This window comes from Lissotriton helveticus, chromosome 4_1 (assembly GCF_964261635.1).
Source record: "Lissotriton helveticus chromosome 4_1, aLisHel1.1, whole genome shotgun sequence".
NCBI lineage: Eukaryota > Metazoa > Chordata > Amphibia > Caudata > Salamandridae > Lissotriton > Lissotriton helveticus.
Genome location: NC_136063.1, coordinates 2,054,177,905 through 2,054,193,251, shown reverse-complemented (window position 1 = coordinate 2,054,193,251; position 15,347 = coordinate 2,054,177,905).

The following is a 15,347-nucleotide window of genomic DNA, read 5'->3' as shown; positions in this document are numbered from 1 at the left end:
CCAAAGCCTTTTTCATTAACTATCATATAAACAAACACAAAAGAATAATTAATGCGAGTAATATAATTTGTTCTGTTGCCACCCTCCATTGCTAATAATCAACCCATTAGTCTAAATTACCTAGCTGATAGCGTACAAATAAAGCAGCATTTTATATCTACCATTCTTCGTTTAATTCAGCAGAGTTCTTTAAGCACCTATAGAGAATAGAATGACACCACATAGACAGGGAAGCAAAATAAGCACATGCCATTTATTTTAAAACAGCTGCAGTTAATTTTTGACTTGACAATAGACAAGATTAATTTATTATTTTTACAAACAAGGAAATGCAACATAATGCACAATAATGAGCACACATGTTAGTTTCCCGCGTGTTCTTGTGTAGATGCAACTTAAAACTAGGTTGAATTAATACACACATAGCACAATTGTTAACCTTTTTATTTTTATTAATGGAAGTGTGACTTCACGAGTTGAAATGAAAAACATTTCTGAATCTCGCTCCATCAGTATCTTCCACCACACCTAGTTCTACTGGACTACATATTACATTTTACCGTGTGGTATCTTCCACCACACCTAGTTCTACTGTTTCTATATATTGCATTGTACCGTGTGGTATTTTTCACCATACCTAGTTCTGCTGTTCCTACATATTGCATTTTACCATATTCAATGTTGTTTTTCCTACACTTGGCATACTTTGTGTGGTGCTTAACCACACTTTCCACCCCAACCTGCTCTGGGGAAGTTCTATGGTGTAGCTCACCTCTCCATTCACACCCCTATCCTACCTCTGTAAGCCCAAAACCCTTTTATTTGTTGTGTTTTGGGGACTTTTCCTAATGATACTGCTTGTGTGAACAACAGCCATCTTTTCGCTGTTTCTGCCTGCGGCTGTCTTCTATCCGTTTACTGTTCACTTTACTTCATTGCTTTGTTCTCTCCTTCATTGCTTTGTTCTCTCCTTCACCTTGTCGCTGGTACTTTTGTACTTTCTTCGAGTTTGCATGGCCAGCTTGCATGATCCTAGTACCTGGGTTGGTTTGTTGCTTGTGGTGTGGAAGTGTGTGGGTTGTGTTTTTGGGAAAAAGGGAGATGGTGCGTGATTATTCCTTTTCCATCTGTATTTCTTACTTTCCCACCTTCAATTTGTATGCCCTGTTTCAGTATTAATTTCTCATGCCCTGTTTCAAGATATTTTCGCCTCATTCATTTCTTGCAACTTTCAATATGCCTCCCGAGAATTCTTTCACGCCACCCGCAGACACCACCAACTGATCCGGACTGCCAAGAAGGCCGCTTTCAAAGACCAAATTGACAACAAAACGCCCACAACAGCAAGGAATTATTCAACATCGTCAAAGAGTTCACCAACCCCACTGCCAACTCCAACGATATCACTCCCTCTCAAGCCCTTTGCGACTCCCTTGCCTCGTTCTTCCACGACAAAATCGCAGACATCCACAACAGCTTTGACAACCAACCCGGAGACCAACACACCCAACCTTCTGCAGTACCTTCTCCCCCCTTGAACATCCTTAAGGACTGGGACCCAATCTCCACTGAGGACACCATCCGCCTAATGAACTCCATCCACTCAGGATCCCCCACAGACCCATGCCCTCACCACATCTTCAACAAAGCAGATTCCATCATAGCACCACACCTCCGAGACGTCATCAACTGCTCCCTCAACTCCGCCACATTCCCGGAAACCTGGAAACACGCCGAACTCAGCGCCCTTCTGAAAAAACCCACAGCTGACCCGACCGAACTCAAAAACTACCGCCCCATCTCGCTCCTTCCATTCCCGGCCAAAGTCATCGAGAAAGCTGTCAACAACCAACTCGCCGCCTTCCTCGAAATCAACAAATCCCTCGACTCCTCACAGTCCGGCTACTGGGCCAAACACAGCACTGAGACCGCACTCATCGCAGCAACAGACGACATTCGAACTCTACTGGACAATGGTGACACAGTCGCCCTCATCCGCCTCGACCTCTCCGCAGCCTTCGACACAGTCTGTCATAGCACCCTTGTACAACGCCTCAGAAACATCGGAATCCAAGGAAAAGCACTGGAATGGATCACCTCGTTCCTTGCCGAAAGAACTCAGAGAGTCCGCCTCCCACCATTCAAGTCAGAGGCCACTGAAGTCATTTGCGGCGTACCACAAGGATCTTCACTCAGCCCCACCCTCTTCAACGTATACATGAGCCCCCTCGCGGCCATCGCACGCCAACACAACCTCAACATCATCTCCTACGCTGATGACACTCAACTGATCCTCTCACTCACCAAAGACCCTAACACCGCCAAAACCAACCTACATGAAGGAATGAAAGAAGTAGCTGAATGGATGAAGCACAGCCGTCTGAAACTGAACTCAGACAAAACAGAAGTCCTTATCTTAGGTACCTCCCCCTCCGCCTGGGACGACTCTTGGTGGCCAGAGGCCCTTGGAAAAGCACCCATCCCAACGGACCACGCACGGAACCTGGGTATCATCCTGGACTCCTCACTCTCGATGACCAGACAAGTCAACGCCGTTTCTTCATCTTGCTTCAACATTCTTCGCATGCTCAAAAAAACATTTTGCTGGATCCCCACTGAAACCAGAAAAACGGTCACCCACGCGCTGGTTACAAGCCGCCTGGACTACGGAAACACCCTCTACGCCGGTACCACAGCAAAAGTTCAGAAAAAACTCCAACGCATCCAGAACGCTTCAGCCAGACTCATTCTAGACATCCCGCGTAATGACCACATCTCTGGCCACCTGAAAAAACTCCACTGGCTCCCAGTCAGCAAGAGGATAACATTCCGCCTCCTAACCCACGCACACAAAGCACTTTACGAACTTGGACCCGAATGCCTCAACACACGACTTTCCTTCTACACCCCCTCCCGCCAGCTACGCTCCTCCAACCAAGCCTTTGCCGTTGTACCTCGCATCAACAAAACCACCATGGGAGGAAGATCCTTCTCCTACCAGGCAGCTAAAACCTGGAACTCACTTCCCACTCACCTTCGCCTCACTCAGAACCACCTAGCATTCAGAAAGCAACTTAAAACCTGGATATTCGACAAGTAATCCCCCACCCTTCTTCTAGCGCCTTGAGACCCTCTGGGTATGTAGTGCACTATATAAATCAACTGAATTGAATTGAATTGAATTTCCCTCCCATTGTAAAGGAGGGAGATGTTGTAGTATGCTTCTCAGCCTGGATGACAGTGTGTGAGAATGATGGAGTTTGGACTGTTGGAGTGCTTGAGTCTTTTGGAATGTCTAAATATAAACTCCACCCTAGGTACACAAACCTCACGAAGTACCCCAATTAGCATGGGACAAGGCAAGGGCAGGTCAGGGAGCAATAGCGGTTCAGGGAGAAATAAGGGCTTACCGCAGATAGACACTAACAGCTTGGGCAAAGAGCAACAGGGATTTATAAGATCTAGATCAATTAATTTGCCTCCAGCGTGCTGCCCATATGTAGCTGTATTGGCGAATGTCCCCCCACTTAGCCCAGGCATTGTAGAAACACACGATTCGCTAAAAAATAAGGTTATGGATTGGTTACACCGTAACTGTGATTATCCCATTTCTTGTATAGACCAAATTCTCACAACCAGGAGAGTCAATTGGATAGGGCCATCAAATAAATCTTTTAAAGGGGACTGCGTAATTGCTCATTTAAAAAACCCGCATTACGCTCGGACAGTCCTAGATAAGGGGCCTACAAGGTCTTTCACCGGTGAAAGTATCTCCCTGCTACCGCTAGGGTATTTCTATAGGCATTTAGCAGAGGACAGAATAAGGATACATGATTTGAATTGGGGGAGATTAAATCTACCTACTCCTGCATTACACTATCCCTCAATCCCGTTGACCAATAGATTTATGCCACTTTCTTCATTAGAGGAAACAGATTGACATAACTTATTTCGCCATAACAAAGGTATGGTGGAATTAGAAAGTATACATTGCCCAGCGGGTGTGGGACAGTTAGGGAAGGCGGATAGCTGCATGGGGGCTACTGAGGTACTGGGAACTATCGGCCCTAGCAGGTTAATTTTGAAGGGTTTGTTTCCTTTAACCTCCCAGCCCTGGCATCCCCCGCAGGTAGGGCTAAAGGGGGACTTTTAATACTCCTGTCCGTAAATCTACCGGTGGAAGTCAAAACATACAAAACAATTGGGTGTCACTCACAGCTACTGTGGTTAAAACATAATAATGGTTGTAATGTGCTGCTTGTTAATTTCTATAACAACTTATTTGATTCCACACGCCACAACGTGGTTGCTGAATTAGAGAATGCATTAGATAACATGTGCACTGATTTATCTGTTGATTTTGATTTTTTATGGGGGGGGGGGTGATTTTAATATACCTGTATGTCCTCTTTCTCTAACTAAGGTTTAGCAATGATTTTGGTGATGAATGTATACACTTCCCCCACTGTACCTATGGAGAGCTGCTAAACTCTGTTATGGTTAAATTTGATCTAGAGGTGCTGCCGTGTGCAAGCGATGAAGAAGGTAATCCTTTGCCATCATTCACTGTCAGTAATGCCCGCACTTTAATTGATCATGTATTGGCCTCAGTGAACATTAGTTTATATTGTACCACCCCAGAGATTATAGATCTATCTATTAGTGACTATACTCGTATTACTTAATCACCAAGCATCTGGGGACGAAAAGGCCAAATATCACAAACCATAGTAAATGATATTACTCCATGTAGATCTAATGGTGTTAGGATCAAGTGGAAAGGGGAAAATTTGGATAAGCTTTTAAAAAAAATTGTCACGGCATGTCAAGTTGAGATACACGAGAGTTTGGATGACAATATGGACCCTTCAGGTATTTTACTGTGCTTTAGTTAGATTAATTATATAATTGATAATATTATGATTATAACCAGGGGGATCAGGAAAATGCAGAATAAAGGATGGTTTGATCATGCCTGTACTCAAGCCCTGACGCAACTGAAGCAAGCTCTGTCAAGTAGAACTAGGGATGGGTCGATTATTAAAAACCTGAGATTAGTTTATAAAGAGCAGCTGAAGCGGAGGAAGAGGGAGCTTCAAGAAGAGGCCTGGGACAAACTTACAATGGCTGTAGATACTTCTAACAGCAAGATGTTCTGGGACACAGTTAACTCCCCCTTCCTAAGGAATGAGGATGCCCCCGACTTAACATCACATGTTGACTGTGAAACCTGGGTAAAACATTTTTCTAGTATCTTTGACCCAGGGGACTCAGGCAGTACGATCTCTAGGGAGACAGAACATGGAATTAGCAGTAGCAAGGGCGGGAAAGTGCCTGGTTCGGATGGTGTACCAGTAGATCTATATAAAGCCGAATCAGCACTATGGGGCCCCATTCTGACCAGAGTCTTTAATGCCGCAGTAACGGAAAACACACCACCCACATGGGGCAAATCCATAATCATTCCCATTTACAAGAAAGGAAATAGATCCGAGGCCAAAAATGATCGTCCTATCTCACGCTTAGACTCATCTGTCAAGATTATGAGTAGGGTGTTGTTAGTGAGGTTAGAGGAATGGGCGGAGGACAATGGGATTTTAGCCCGGTCACAATATGGGTTTAGGAAAGGGCGAGGCACTTTGGAACAATGCATTAACTTAGACCTTTTAATAGGAAATTATACAAGCGCAAAGCAGGGGTCTCTCTTCCTCTGCTTTGCAGATCTAAGTAGTGCATTCGACCTAGTGGACCATGCTCTGCTGTGGCCGACTTTACTAGAACTTGAAGCCCCCGAGCCTATCATCTGCTTTATCGCCAGGCTCTATATTAAACTATCCACACGAGTGCGGTATGGACAGATGGGCGAATGCAACCCCAAATTTAAGGTTAATTTAGGTATCAGGCAAGGATGTGTACTTGTGCCACTCCTTTTTACCCTTTTTATTAACGCACTCGATGCTGAATTAAAAATGGTAAAGTCCGATGCACCCCTGGTGGAAGGCAAGGGAAACAACCTTTACAACGCAACTTTTACAACGCACTACCATTACAACGAAACTTTTACAACGCAAAAACTTTTACAACGCATACCATTACAACGCATGTTTTTACAACGCAAGTACCTTTACAACGCATACCATTACAACGTAAGTATTGGTAAGTATATAATTATATTTAAAATGTTATATGTTTGGGTTTTTTTAAGGGGTATTTTTAGGGTTCAGGGTCAGTTTTTAGTTTTTGGGTAAAGGGGTATTTTTAGGGTTCAGGGTCAGTTTTCAGTTTTTTGGGTAAAGGGGTAATTTTAGGGTTCAGGGTCAGTTTTCAGTTTTTGGGTAAAGGGGCATTTTTAGGGTTCAGGGTCAGTTTTCAGTTTTTGGGTAAAGGGGCATTTTTAGGGTTCAGGGTCAGTTTTCAGTTTTTGGGTAAAGGGGTATTTTTAGGGTTCAGGGTCAGTTTTCAGTTTTTGGGTAAAGGGGTATTTTTAGGGTTCAGGGTCAGTTTTCAGTTTTTGGGTAAAGGGGTATTTTTAGGGTTCAGGGTCAGTTTTGGGTTTTTGGGGTACAGGGGTATTTTTAGGGTTCAGGGTCAGTTTTGGGTTTTTGGGGTACAGGGGTATTTTTAGGGTTCAGGGACAGTTTTGGGTTTTTGGGGTACAGGGGTATTTTTAGGGTTCAGGGTCATTTTGGGGTTTTTGGGGGACAGGGTAAAAAAATTAAATTAATTTAATTAAATTAAATTTGGGGTACAGGGGTTCAGGGTAAAAATAAAATGAAATTAACTTAAATTAAATTATATTAATTTTAATTAATTTAAAATAAAAAAAATTATATATACTTACCAATACTTACGTTGTAATGGTATGCGTTGTAAAGGTACTTGCGTTGTAAAACCATGCGTTGTAATGGTATGCGTTGTAAAAGTTTTTGCGTTGTAAAAAATTTGTTGTAATGGTATGCGTTGTAAAAGTATGCGTTGTAACGTCATACATCCGGAAGGCAAGGATGTACCGGTACTGCTATACGCAGATGACGCGGTACTCCTATCAAGGACACCTTTAGGCCTACAGAGGCTAATCGACAAGTTTACTTATTTTATTAAGGGCAGGAAGCTGCAGATAAATAAAACTAAAACATATGCCCTAATTTGTGGCCGAAGTGCAGGGAAAACGAAACCCTTTTATGTAGACCGCCAGAGAATTTTAACTGTTGAGAAGTTCTGCTACCAGGGTATAATCTTTTCGAGCAGTGGGATGTGGACACAGGAGGTCATGAATGTCAGGGCCAGAATGGCAAAAAGTGTTTACGGGGTTTTTTAATCTGCTGCTAAACTTGGGGACCGCCGCATCCGCGACATGTTGCACATTTACCAATCTAGATGCACATCGGTTGCACTGTATGGAGCTGGTGTTTGGGGTCACTGCCGCCACACAAAACTACAAACAGGAAAATAAGTTCCTTAGAAAGTTACTTTGTCTACCCAAGTCAGCCTCCACTGAGCTTATACATAAAGAAGTGGGATTGGATTATCTGACTGGTCCAATTGGGTTAAGACCTTTGATGGTATGGAGATCTATTTGGCTGAAGGAAGAAACTGCTTTTAATAGAAGTATCATTAATGATTGCCTTCGCCTGGACAATTGTTTAAAGATCCCATGGCTTAAATACGTGGTTTCAAACTTTAAAAATATCCTAAAAATTAATATCTTGGCAAACCCCGGCTGTGCAAGTAAAATCCCCAAGAGGGAACTCAAATATACTTACCTGAGGAAGAAAGCCTGTGATCGCCAAACTAATACTGGGCAGTTAACAACCAATAAGTTTTACACAACACGTGTGGATACTGAAGGCTTCCAACAATACCTAACAGCGGTTACTAGAACTTCACACCGTTTCGTCCTCACTAGAATGAGATTAGGTATTGTACATCATTTGGTCGCATTTCCATGTATTAAAAAGTACCCCACTGCCCCATGTTCCTGTGATGGCGTCACAAAACAGAGTACCCTGTATTTCCTCCTCATATGTGATTTATATTTGCACCTTCGTATCGCTTTCCTTAAACCCCTGTTCAAAAAGCACGGCACTTTATCTGTTAACACTGCTATAAACTTGCTGCTTTTAATACATAAACCTGATATCTGTTTTTTTACTGCAACTTATATTTTAAAATCAATTGCAGCTAGAAAGAGTATGCTTTTTTAATATTTTAGCTATGATGCTGTTATTCACATGTAATGAACTGTATACGATTTAATTGTTTTTATGTGCTTTAATGATTGTTTTGCAATAATCGAATAAAGCTTACTGAACTGAACTGAACTGAACTGAGTCAGTTGGTGATGGGCTGAGCAGCATAGAGGCTGTTCCTGGTGGGGCTCATCCTTTGCACAACTTCTTAAATAAACTTAAATAAACCTACATGAAAATTACCTTGGCTGGACTATCCATCTTATTATTACGGGACTCCATGAAACTTTCAAAGCTAGAGAATGATACACAGTCTCCTTGAAAATATAAAACTGGCAGAACTTCTGGGATCAGGCCGCAAGGCAAAAATAGGACTGGAAAAAACTATAAAGGGGAAATAGTTATTCAGTAAAGCACACACTGCTAAACAAAGGGCATAGACAAGAAAAAGCAATTCTTTCCAAACAAATGCTATTGAACATATCCACTCACATTTAGACAGTAGAGAAATAAAACGTTTTGCGGCCAGAAAGGAAGTGCATTTTTATTACTAACACAACAATAAGTAGAACCCACAGACATGGACCTTGCAATACAATCACTTGGAAAAAAGGCATGAATAAAAATCATAGCCACGTCAGAGCCAATATCAGCCCTCAAACTAAAGTAAAGAAACATGGAGTATCAGTGGCATAGCGTGGGCGGGCCCTAGGGGATGTTGCCCCAGGGGCAATTTTCCTAGGGGCGCACAATCTTAACTGGACTAGTTGAAGGGACTCAGGGAGTGCTAATAGTCTAGGGTAGGGTGCGCTCTACTTGCCTTGCCTGGACTCTGACAACCCACCCTACGCCACTGTGCAGCATCTCTGTGTTCCCCTTTGATGTCAGAAGAATAAGGCAATACACCAGAATCTGAAATTCTGATTCATGATAGATATCATCCTCCTCCAGAATTCACTCTTCCCAATCATTCCCAATCATTTTGTCCTACCAGCTGGCTTCTTATTAAGCATCATAAGGAAAAAGCTTAAACCTTTTGCCAGTGCTGCTTGATTTGAGGACCGTATTGGTACATAGTCTAGCCAAACTTCAATAAAGATGACTCCCCTGGCTTCTGTCAATGCTTTAACTATTAAGTGCAAAGAGTGGCGAAACGGGATCAGGCCTTGTGAGTCTCAAGAGATGGTAACCCTAGGATAATAAAGAATACCTTCCCGGGACATTTTCAAAATCCAAACTATTAAGGTTTATTAACATTTAGCAGTCATGAATGATGGAAACAAAAATAATTAGTTAGCCAGATTCAATTCAGCATTGGTTATGCATAAAATAAAGCCAATTACAGGAGGTAACACAATATGGCCACCTCTAAAGTAAAAAGCCAAAAGCAAAATATAGTTTAGCCGAGGTCTAGCATAAATCTGCTCAGTTTAAAAGTTAAGGGAAATATATATTTGAATCAGTAGTAGAATGACATGGAGACTTCTCAGTTCCCAAGGCAAGAAAAAGTCCAAGTATAAATCCAATAGACAGACAACCGTGGCGTTTGCACATTTGTACAAGAAGTGAAAATAATACCTGTGTACTGTTAAGAGCAGACCTGGGCAAAGACCCATGAATATTTTGCAAAAACATGGGGGGCATACTATCAAGAAACCACATTATCGCTGCTAAAGCGGCGATAATGGGCTTGATAATATGCCCTTGTGAATTCCCATAGAAGCCCAGGTTAACACCAGAACCTGGGCTTCTATGGGAATTCACAAGGGCATATTATCAAGCCCATTATCGCTGCTTTAGCGGCAGTTTCCTGCCGATAACAGCGGCGAAAATGTATCGCCATTTCTTGATAATATGGCCCATGGTTCTTTTTGATTTATGATGTGTGCTATATTGTTTGTGTTTTTAACTGTACTTCTATGATTATTAATTAATACTTTAATAAAGAATTATTGATTGCGAATAGAAAAACACTCAGCACTCGGTTTCCTTATTTAGGAACACAAATGGATACATTTCAGCTCACCAAAATAAAATCCACCGCAAAATTAAGTATATTTCGCCTATTTTTGCAAAAATACAGAAGGGAAAACATGCAGGTAAGAAAGCTCTTTCACAGAACAAAGGATTGCTCTTTCATGTTTAGCAGCTGTAAAATGGATGTCAGCTCAAACAAGCCAAGGCCTAGTAATGCTATCTTGAGGGCTATTTATTTTAATTGCAGCCTAATGATGTTAACCTAAGCAAATTGTGATAAATATTATTTTTCATTATGACTAATGTGGTCTAACACCTCTAAGTGCTACACTGTACTAGAGGAGTGCTATGGGCTCAGGAAAGAGTTCTAGAAACCTGAGGCATTTCCCATGATCTTAAATTGAAAAGCCCCTAGAAGATACAATTTCAAAAACCTCTGGGACTGCATTTGTGAAGCTACTTTGGGAGAAACTCGCCATCAGCTCCTTTCATTTGTCAATCCCACATTCAACTTTCCCTATCCACAAATGTCAAACCCTCATCGAGCTTTTCTGTCAGGTCCCAACATACAATATTATGTGGATCACATCACAAAATGACATAGTTCAGGCTTTTCCTAAAATATTTTCACCCTCTGTGTGTGCGCACAGGCACACAAGCACAGATAGCATTTGTACAACCAACATTACAGACAAGAAGTACAAAACATCATGAGACACTGGTTTGTGAAAATATTAAAACCAAACAAAATAATGAGACACACCCCAACTGCACCCTCTGTGACAGTTTCTCCCTTGCTCAAACGAAAGTATCATGCCTCCCAGGCACTATGCAGAAATATAACAATACCTTTGGGCAGCTATACAGTAAAATATAATCACAGACAAAAAATGTTTTAGATAGCTGCTCAACCCCCCAAAAAAACACTAGCGGGCACATGCATCTTGTCAATTGCATTCGCAAACGGTGCGAATCGCAATTTTCGGCCGTTTGCGAATGCAATTGACAAAATTGGGATGCATCATGTTTTTTGCAATTTTAGAAATCTCAATCATGTTGCGATTTCTAAAATTGCGATTGCATTTAAGAAATCGCAATTTTAGATTTCTTAAATGCAATGCATGAACATTTTAAATTTGCGAATTCGCAAATAGGGAGAGGTAAATTACCATGAAGCTGACCTTCATGGTAATTTGCGAAAACTTTCAAAAATGCACAAAAGTGCATTTTTGAAAGTTTCATTTTACACACACACACATTCCCTTGGGTCATGTGTGTGTGAAAAATGCACTTGAAGTTATATTTCAGGGGTGCAGGGGGGGGTCCTTTGGACTCCCCCTGCACCCTTGAATTGCATTCTCAATTTGCGATTCGCAAATTGCTAATCGCAAATTGAGAATGACTTCCCATTCACTCCTATGGGCCTCTAGGCCCATAGGAATCAATGGGAAGGGATTCCTTTATTGCAATTCGCAAATTGCTAATCGCAAATTGAGAATGACTTCCCATTCATTCCTATGGTAGGCCCATAGGAATCAATGGGAAGGGATTCCTTAATTGCGATTCGCAAATTGTGAATCGCATTCAAGGAATTTTAAGAAATCGCCCAAAAAATTGCGATTTCTTAATGAATAGCTTTTTGCGATTTCTTAATTGCGATTCCTTAATTTTCGCAATTAAGAAATCGCAAACGGCAACAATGATGCATGTGGCCGTAAGTGATTCACAGTGAATGACATGGATGGATACCCCTATTTATGCATATGGGAAATGCTATTGAAGGCTTACATTACTACTGTAGATAAAGGGAGTGCACTAATCTAGGAAGTGCTACAACATGGATGGATGCAGGATTAACATAACAATACCCTACTAAGCCACAAACCTGTAAAAACAAATATGGAAGCATCCGGTAACACCCAACTGTTTGTTCGTATGAACATTACTTCCATTCGTCCCTGCGCTAGTGCCCACCTCAAGCCCCTCATCCTTCTCACCCGCACCTTCAGACAACGCCCACATACTTCCAAGGTGGCAGGTAGGATATGTTTAAACTACTATGGAAAACAACATGCAATTATTGTATAGAATGCTGTTTTGGATTATAAAGATTAGCATATTTACCACAGCAAAAATATGATGTCAAGTCAAACTGTAGGCTTGTTTAGAATTATGGTGATATAGCTCCCTCTACTTCCTGTGACATTTTTACTTCATGGCAGACAAGGGGAATTATTATCAAAAAGCTCTAAGGGCTCAATGGGTAAGCGCACCCACTTTTTGCAGCCTCGCTGCACTTTAGTGTTACAGAAGAGACGAGTTGATGCTTTTGCAGTCCCTTCTGTAATACAAAGGTGTTGTCTCATTTGCATGCGACTGAAGAAATACTTTGGGTTGTGCACGCAACATATTATAGATGTGGGCACAGGGGCAAAGAAGCATCGGAGTGAACTGACTATGTGCCACAGTGAGGTGGTACACAGTCAGTGCACACCTCAGGACGCCTCTTGGAAGGGCTGTAGGGGCCCCCACCTACTCAATCAATCAATCAAGGGTATGTAAAGCGTAGCTACTCACTCGAAGGGTCTCAAAGCGCTAGTCTGCCTACACGCTGCCACATTACCACCAGCAAAGTCAAAGGGAGACCGACAGAACCAAATAGTCTGCGCCATTGCTCAGACCATGGCAGTGGGCCCTATCTATGTTATGGGCCCAGTTCCTTTGCATGGATGTCTGTTGTAGAATATTGAAGTCTAGTGTGGATGATGTCTTGTGCAATTTGGATAACTAATGGGATGTTTTGTGACATATTTCTTACTTGAGCAGACTAACACGTTTATTAGCCTTCATTTCCCGTATCATAAATGTAAAAGAATGTTATTGTTCTTTCGCACTGTGAAAAGGATAAACAGCTGTGTGGGAAGACAGATACAGATGAATTCACTAAAACACGTTTTTGTTCACAGTTAAAACATAATGCTGTGCTGAGTTTAAACAGTGTTGCAAGAAGAAGAAATAATATTCAGTTTTACCTGACATTTTAAATGGCATCCAATGGCTTTTTACAGCCAATAATTCATATGTGTTAATGGTTTATTTAAGGTTACAGCCCTAGGCTGTGCTTTGAGGAACCCCACTCAAGCACCAGTCACTACCTACCCAGCAGATCTGCCCTTGGTTGTCAAAATTCAATTGATTCCCATCTTTAATTTGACCTTCTGTCTGCTGCTCATCCCTTGCATTTATATGCACATAAAAACACTCATTAATGTTGACAAAAAAGATAATTATAACAGAACTGTTAAGTGTTATTTGACAATCAGCGAGGCACTGATGATAACATATGGAAATGTGAGGGAGTCAACTCTGCTAAAAGGCACTTTAGATAATGTGTTTAGATAATGTGTTGAAGTCATATGCATTACCAAAGAGCTAAATGATGCCTTTCAACAGCTATCCTAGCAGACGCTAAAAATTGAAGCATATACCTTCATCTACTTAAGAACATATACAAACAATTCGATTGATGCCTGAAAAAAATCTCACTTCTGTTATATGCATGGGTTCATTTCTTGCACATAGTGCACGCAGAGTTGTCATTCAGCAACATGTCTCTCACAGAATGTACCTTTCACAAAATGGAATTATTTCCAGCATCAGCTGCCCTTCAAGATAAAAATAAAACAACAGTTAGAAATATAAATACATTTTTGCATCTTTTTTGAAAGAAGCTCTTGTGAGCTGTGTAAACAGACAGGCCCAATTCAGGAGTGTGTCTACACTCACAGTACTGAATTTCAAGAAGTAATCTGAGAATAATCCAGTATTACTTTTGGCATCCAGTAGGACGCCAGAGGTACAAGAGGAGTAAGGGCCCTATGTATCATGCAAATTCGCAATCGCAAAGGCCGAAATTCGCAGAATTTGTTGAGGGTGGCTGCCCGCCCAAGAGAGGAAGGCCTACAACACAGCCCTTATGCCACAGAAAGAAGCGGCATAAATGGTGTGGTGCCCAAGTGTGGAACTTGTGAGGGCGCAACAGCTCGGTGGCATGATCTGGTCACACAGACTACTTCTGGCTCAGGCGCTTCCAGCCTGGAAACGCGGTGGGGCTCCCCCACGTACTGACCTTGATGCTAGATCTAGAGGCTAGAGGCCTGAAGGCAAGAACAATGGGTTGTCCCACAAACTACACACATAGGCTAGTGGGAGGACGAAGTGGAGGGTGTTTCCCAATTACACCAGGACAGATGCCTTCGATTGAACTATGATGATGCCCCATGGGTGAAAAACCAAATCTGTTTGTATTTACCGCTGAACCTAAGTACCATTGGCTGTTACCTGGTGGAGCTGTCCTATGCAGCTATAGAGGAGTATGAACATGGTTCACCCCCTCGGCTGTCACCTACCCAGCCGGACATCGGACATTGTTTTTAACGGTGCTTCACGGTCCTGTCTATATTCCACTTTGACTACTTGTTTCCCCTGAAATCCCTTCCCCCCTCTGGTCTGCCTGACACTATCTGCATTCCTTTTCCCCTGTTAACCTTTCTCCCTCTTCCTTCCATTCCACATAAGATGTTTCTGTCTTTGCTAGGTAACACGGAAATAACCTATGTTATCGTGTAACCTCATGTTTTTCTACAGTCAGCTCGCACCGTGAAGTCCGAACAACCTTGGCCGATGCCTGGTGGAGCTGTCCTATGCAGCTATAGAGGAGTCTGTCTAGGGTTCACCCCCTCGGCGTCACCTTCCCAGCCGGACATCAGACATTGTTCTTAATGGTGCTTTATGGTCTTGTCTATCTTTCACGTTGACTGCTTCTTTCTCCTGAAGTCCCTTCCCCCATCTGGTCTGCCTGTTGCTACCTGCATTCTCTTTTCCCCTGTTTACTTCTCCCCCTCTATCTTCCATTCCAAATAAGATGTTTTGTCTTTGCTACGTAACGCGAAAATAACTTATGTTTATCGTATAACAGCATGTTTTTCGACTGTCTGTTCTCACTGTGGAGTCCGAACAACTTTGGCCGATGCTTGGTGGAGCTGTCCAATGCAGCTATAGAATAGTTTGGCCCTGGTTCACCCCTTCGGCGGTCATCTACCCAGCCCGACAGCTGACATTGTTTTCCTCGCCTCCCCATTATGTTTCCCTCCCTCTATCTTTCTCTTATGTCTATACTTG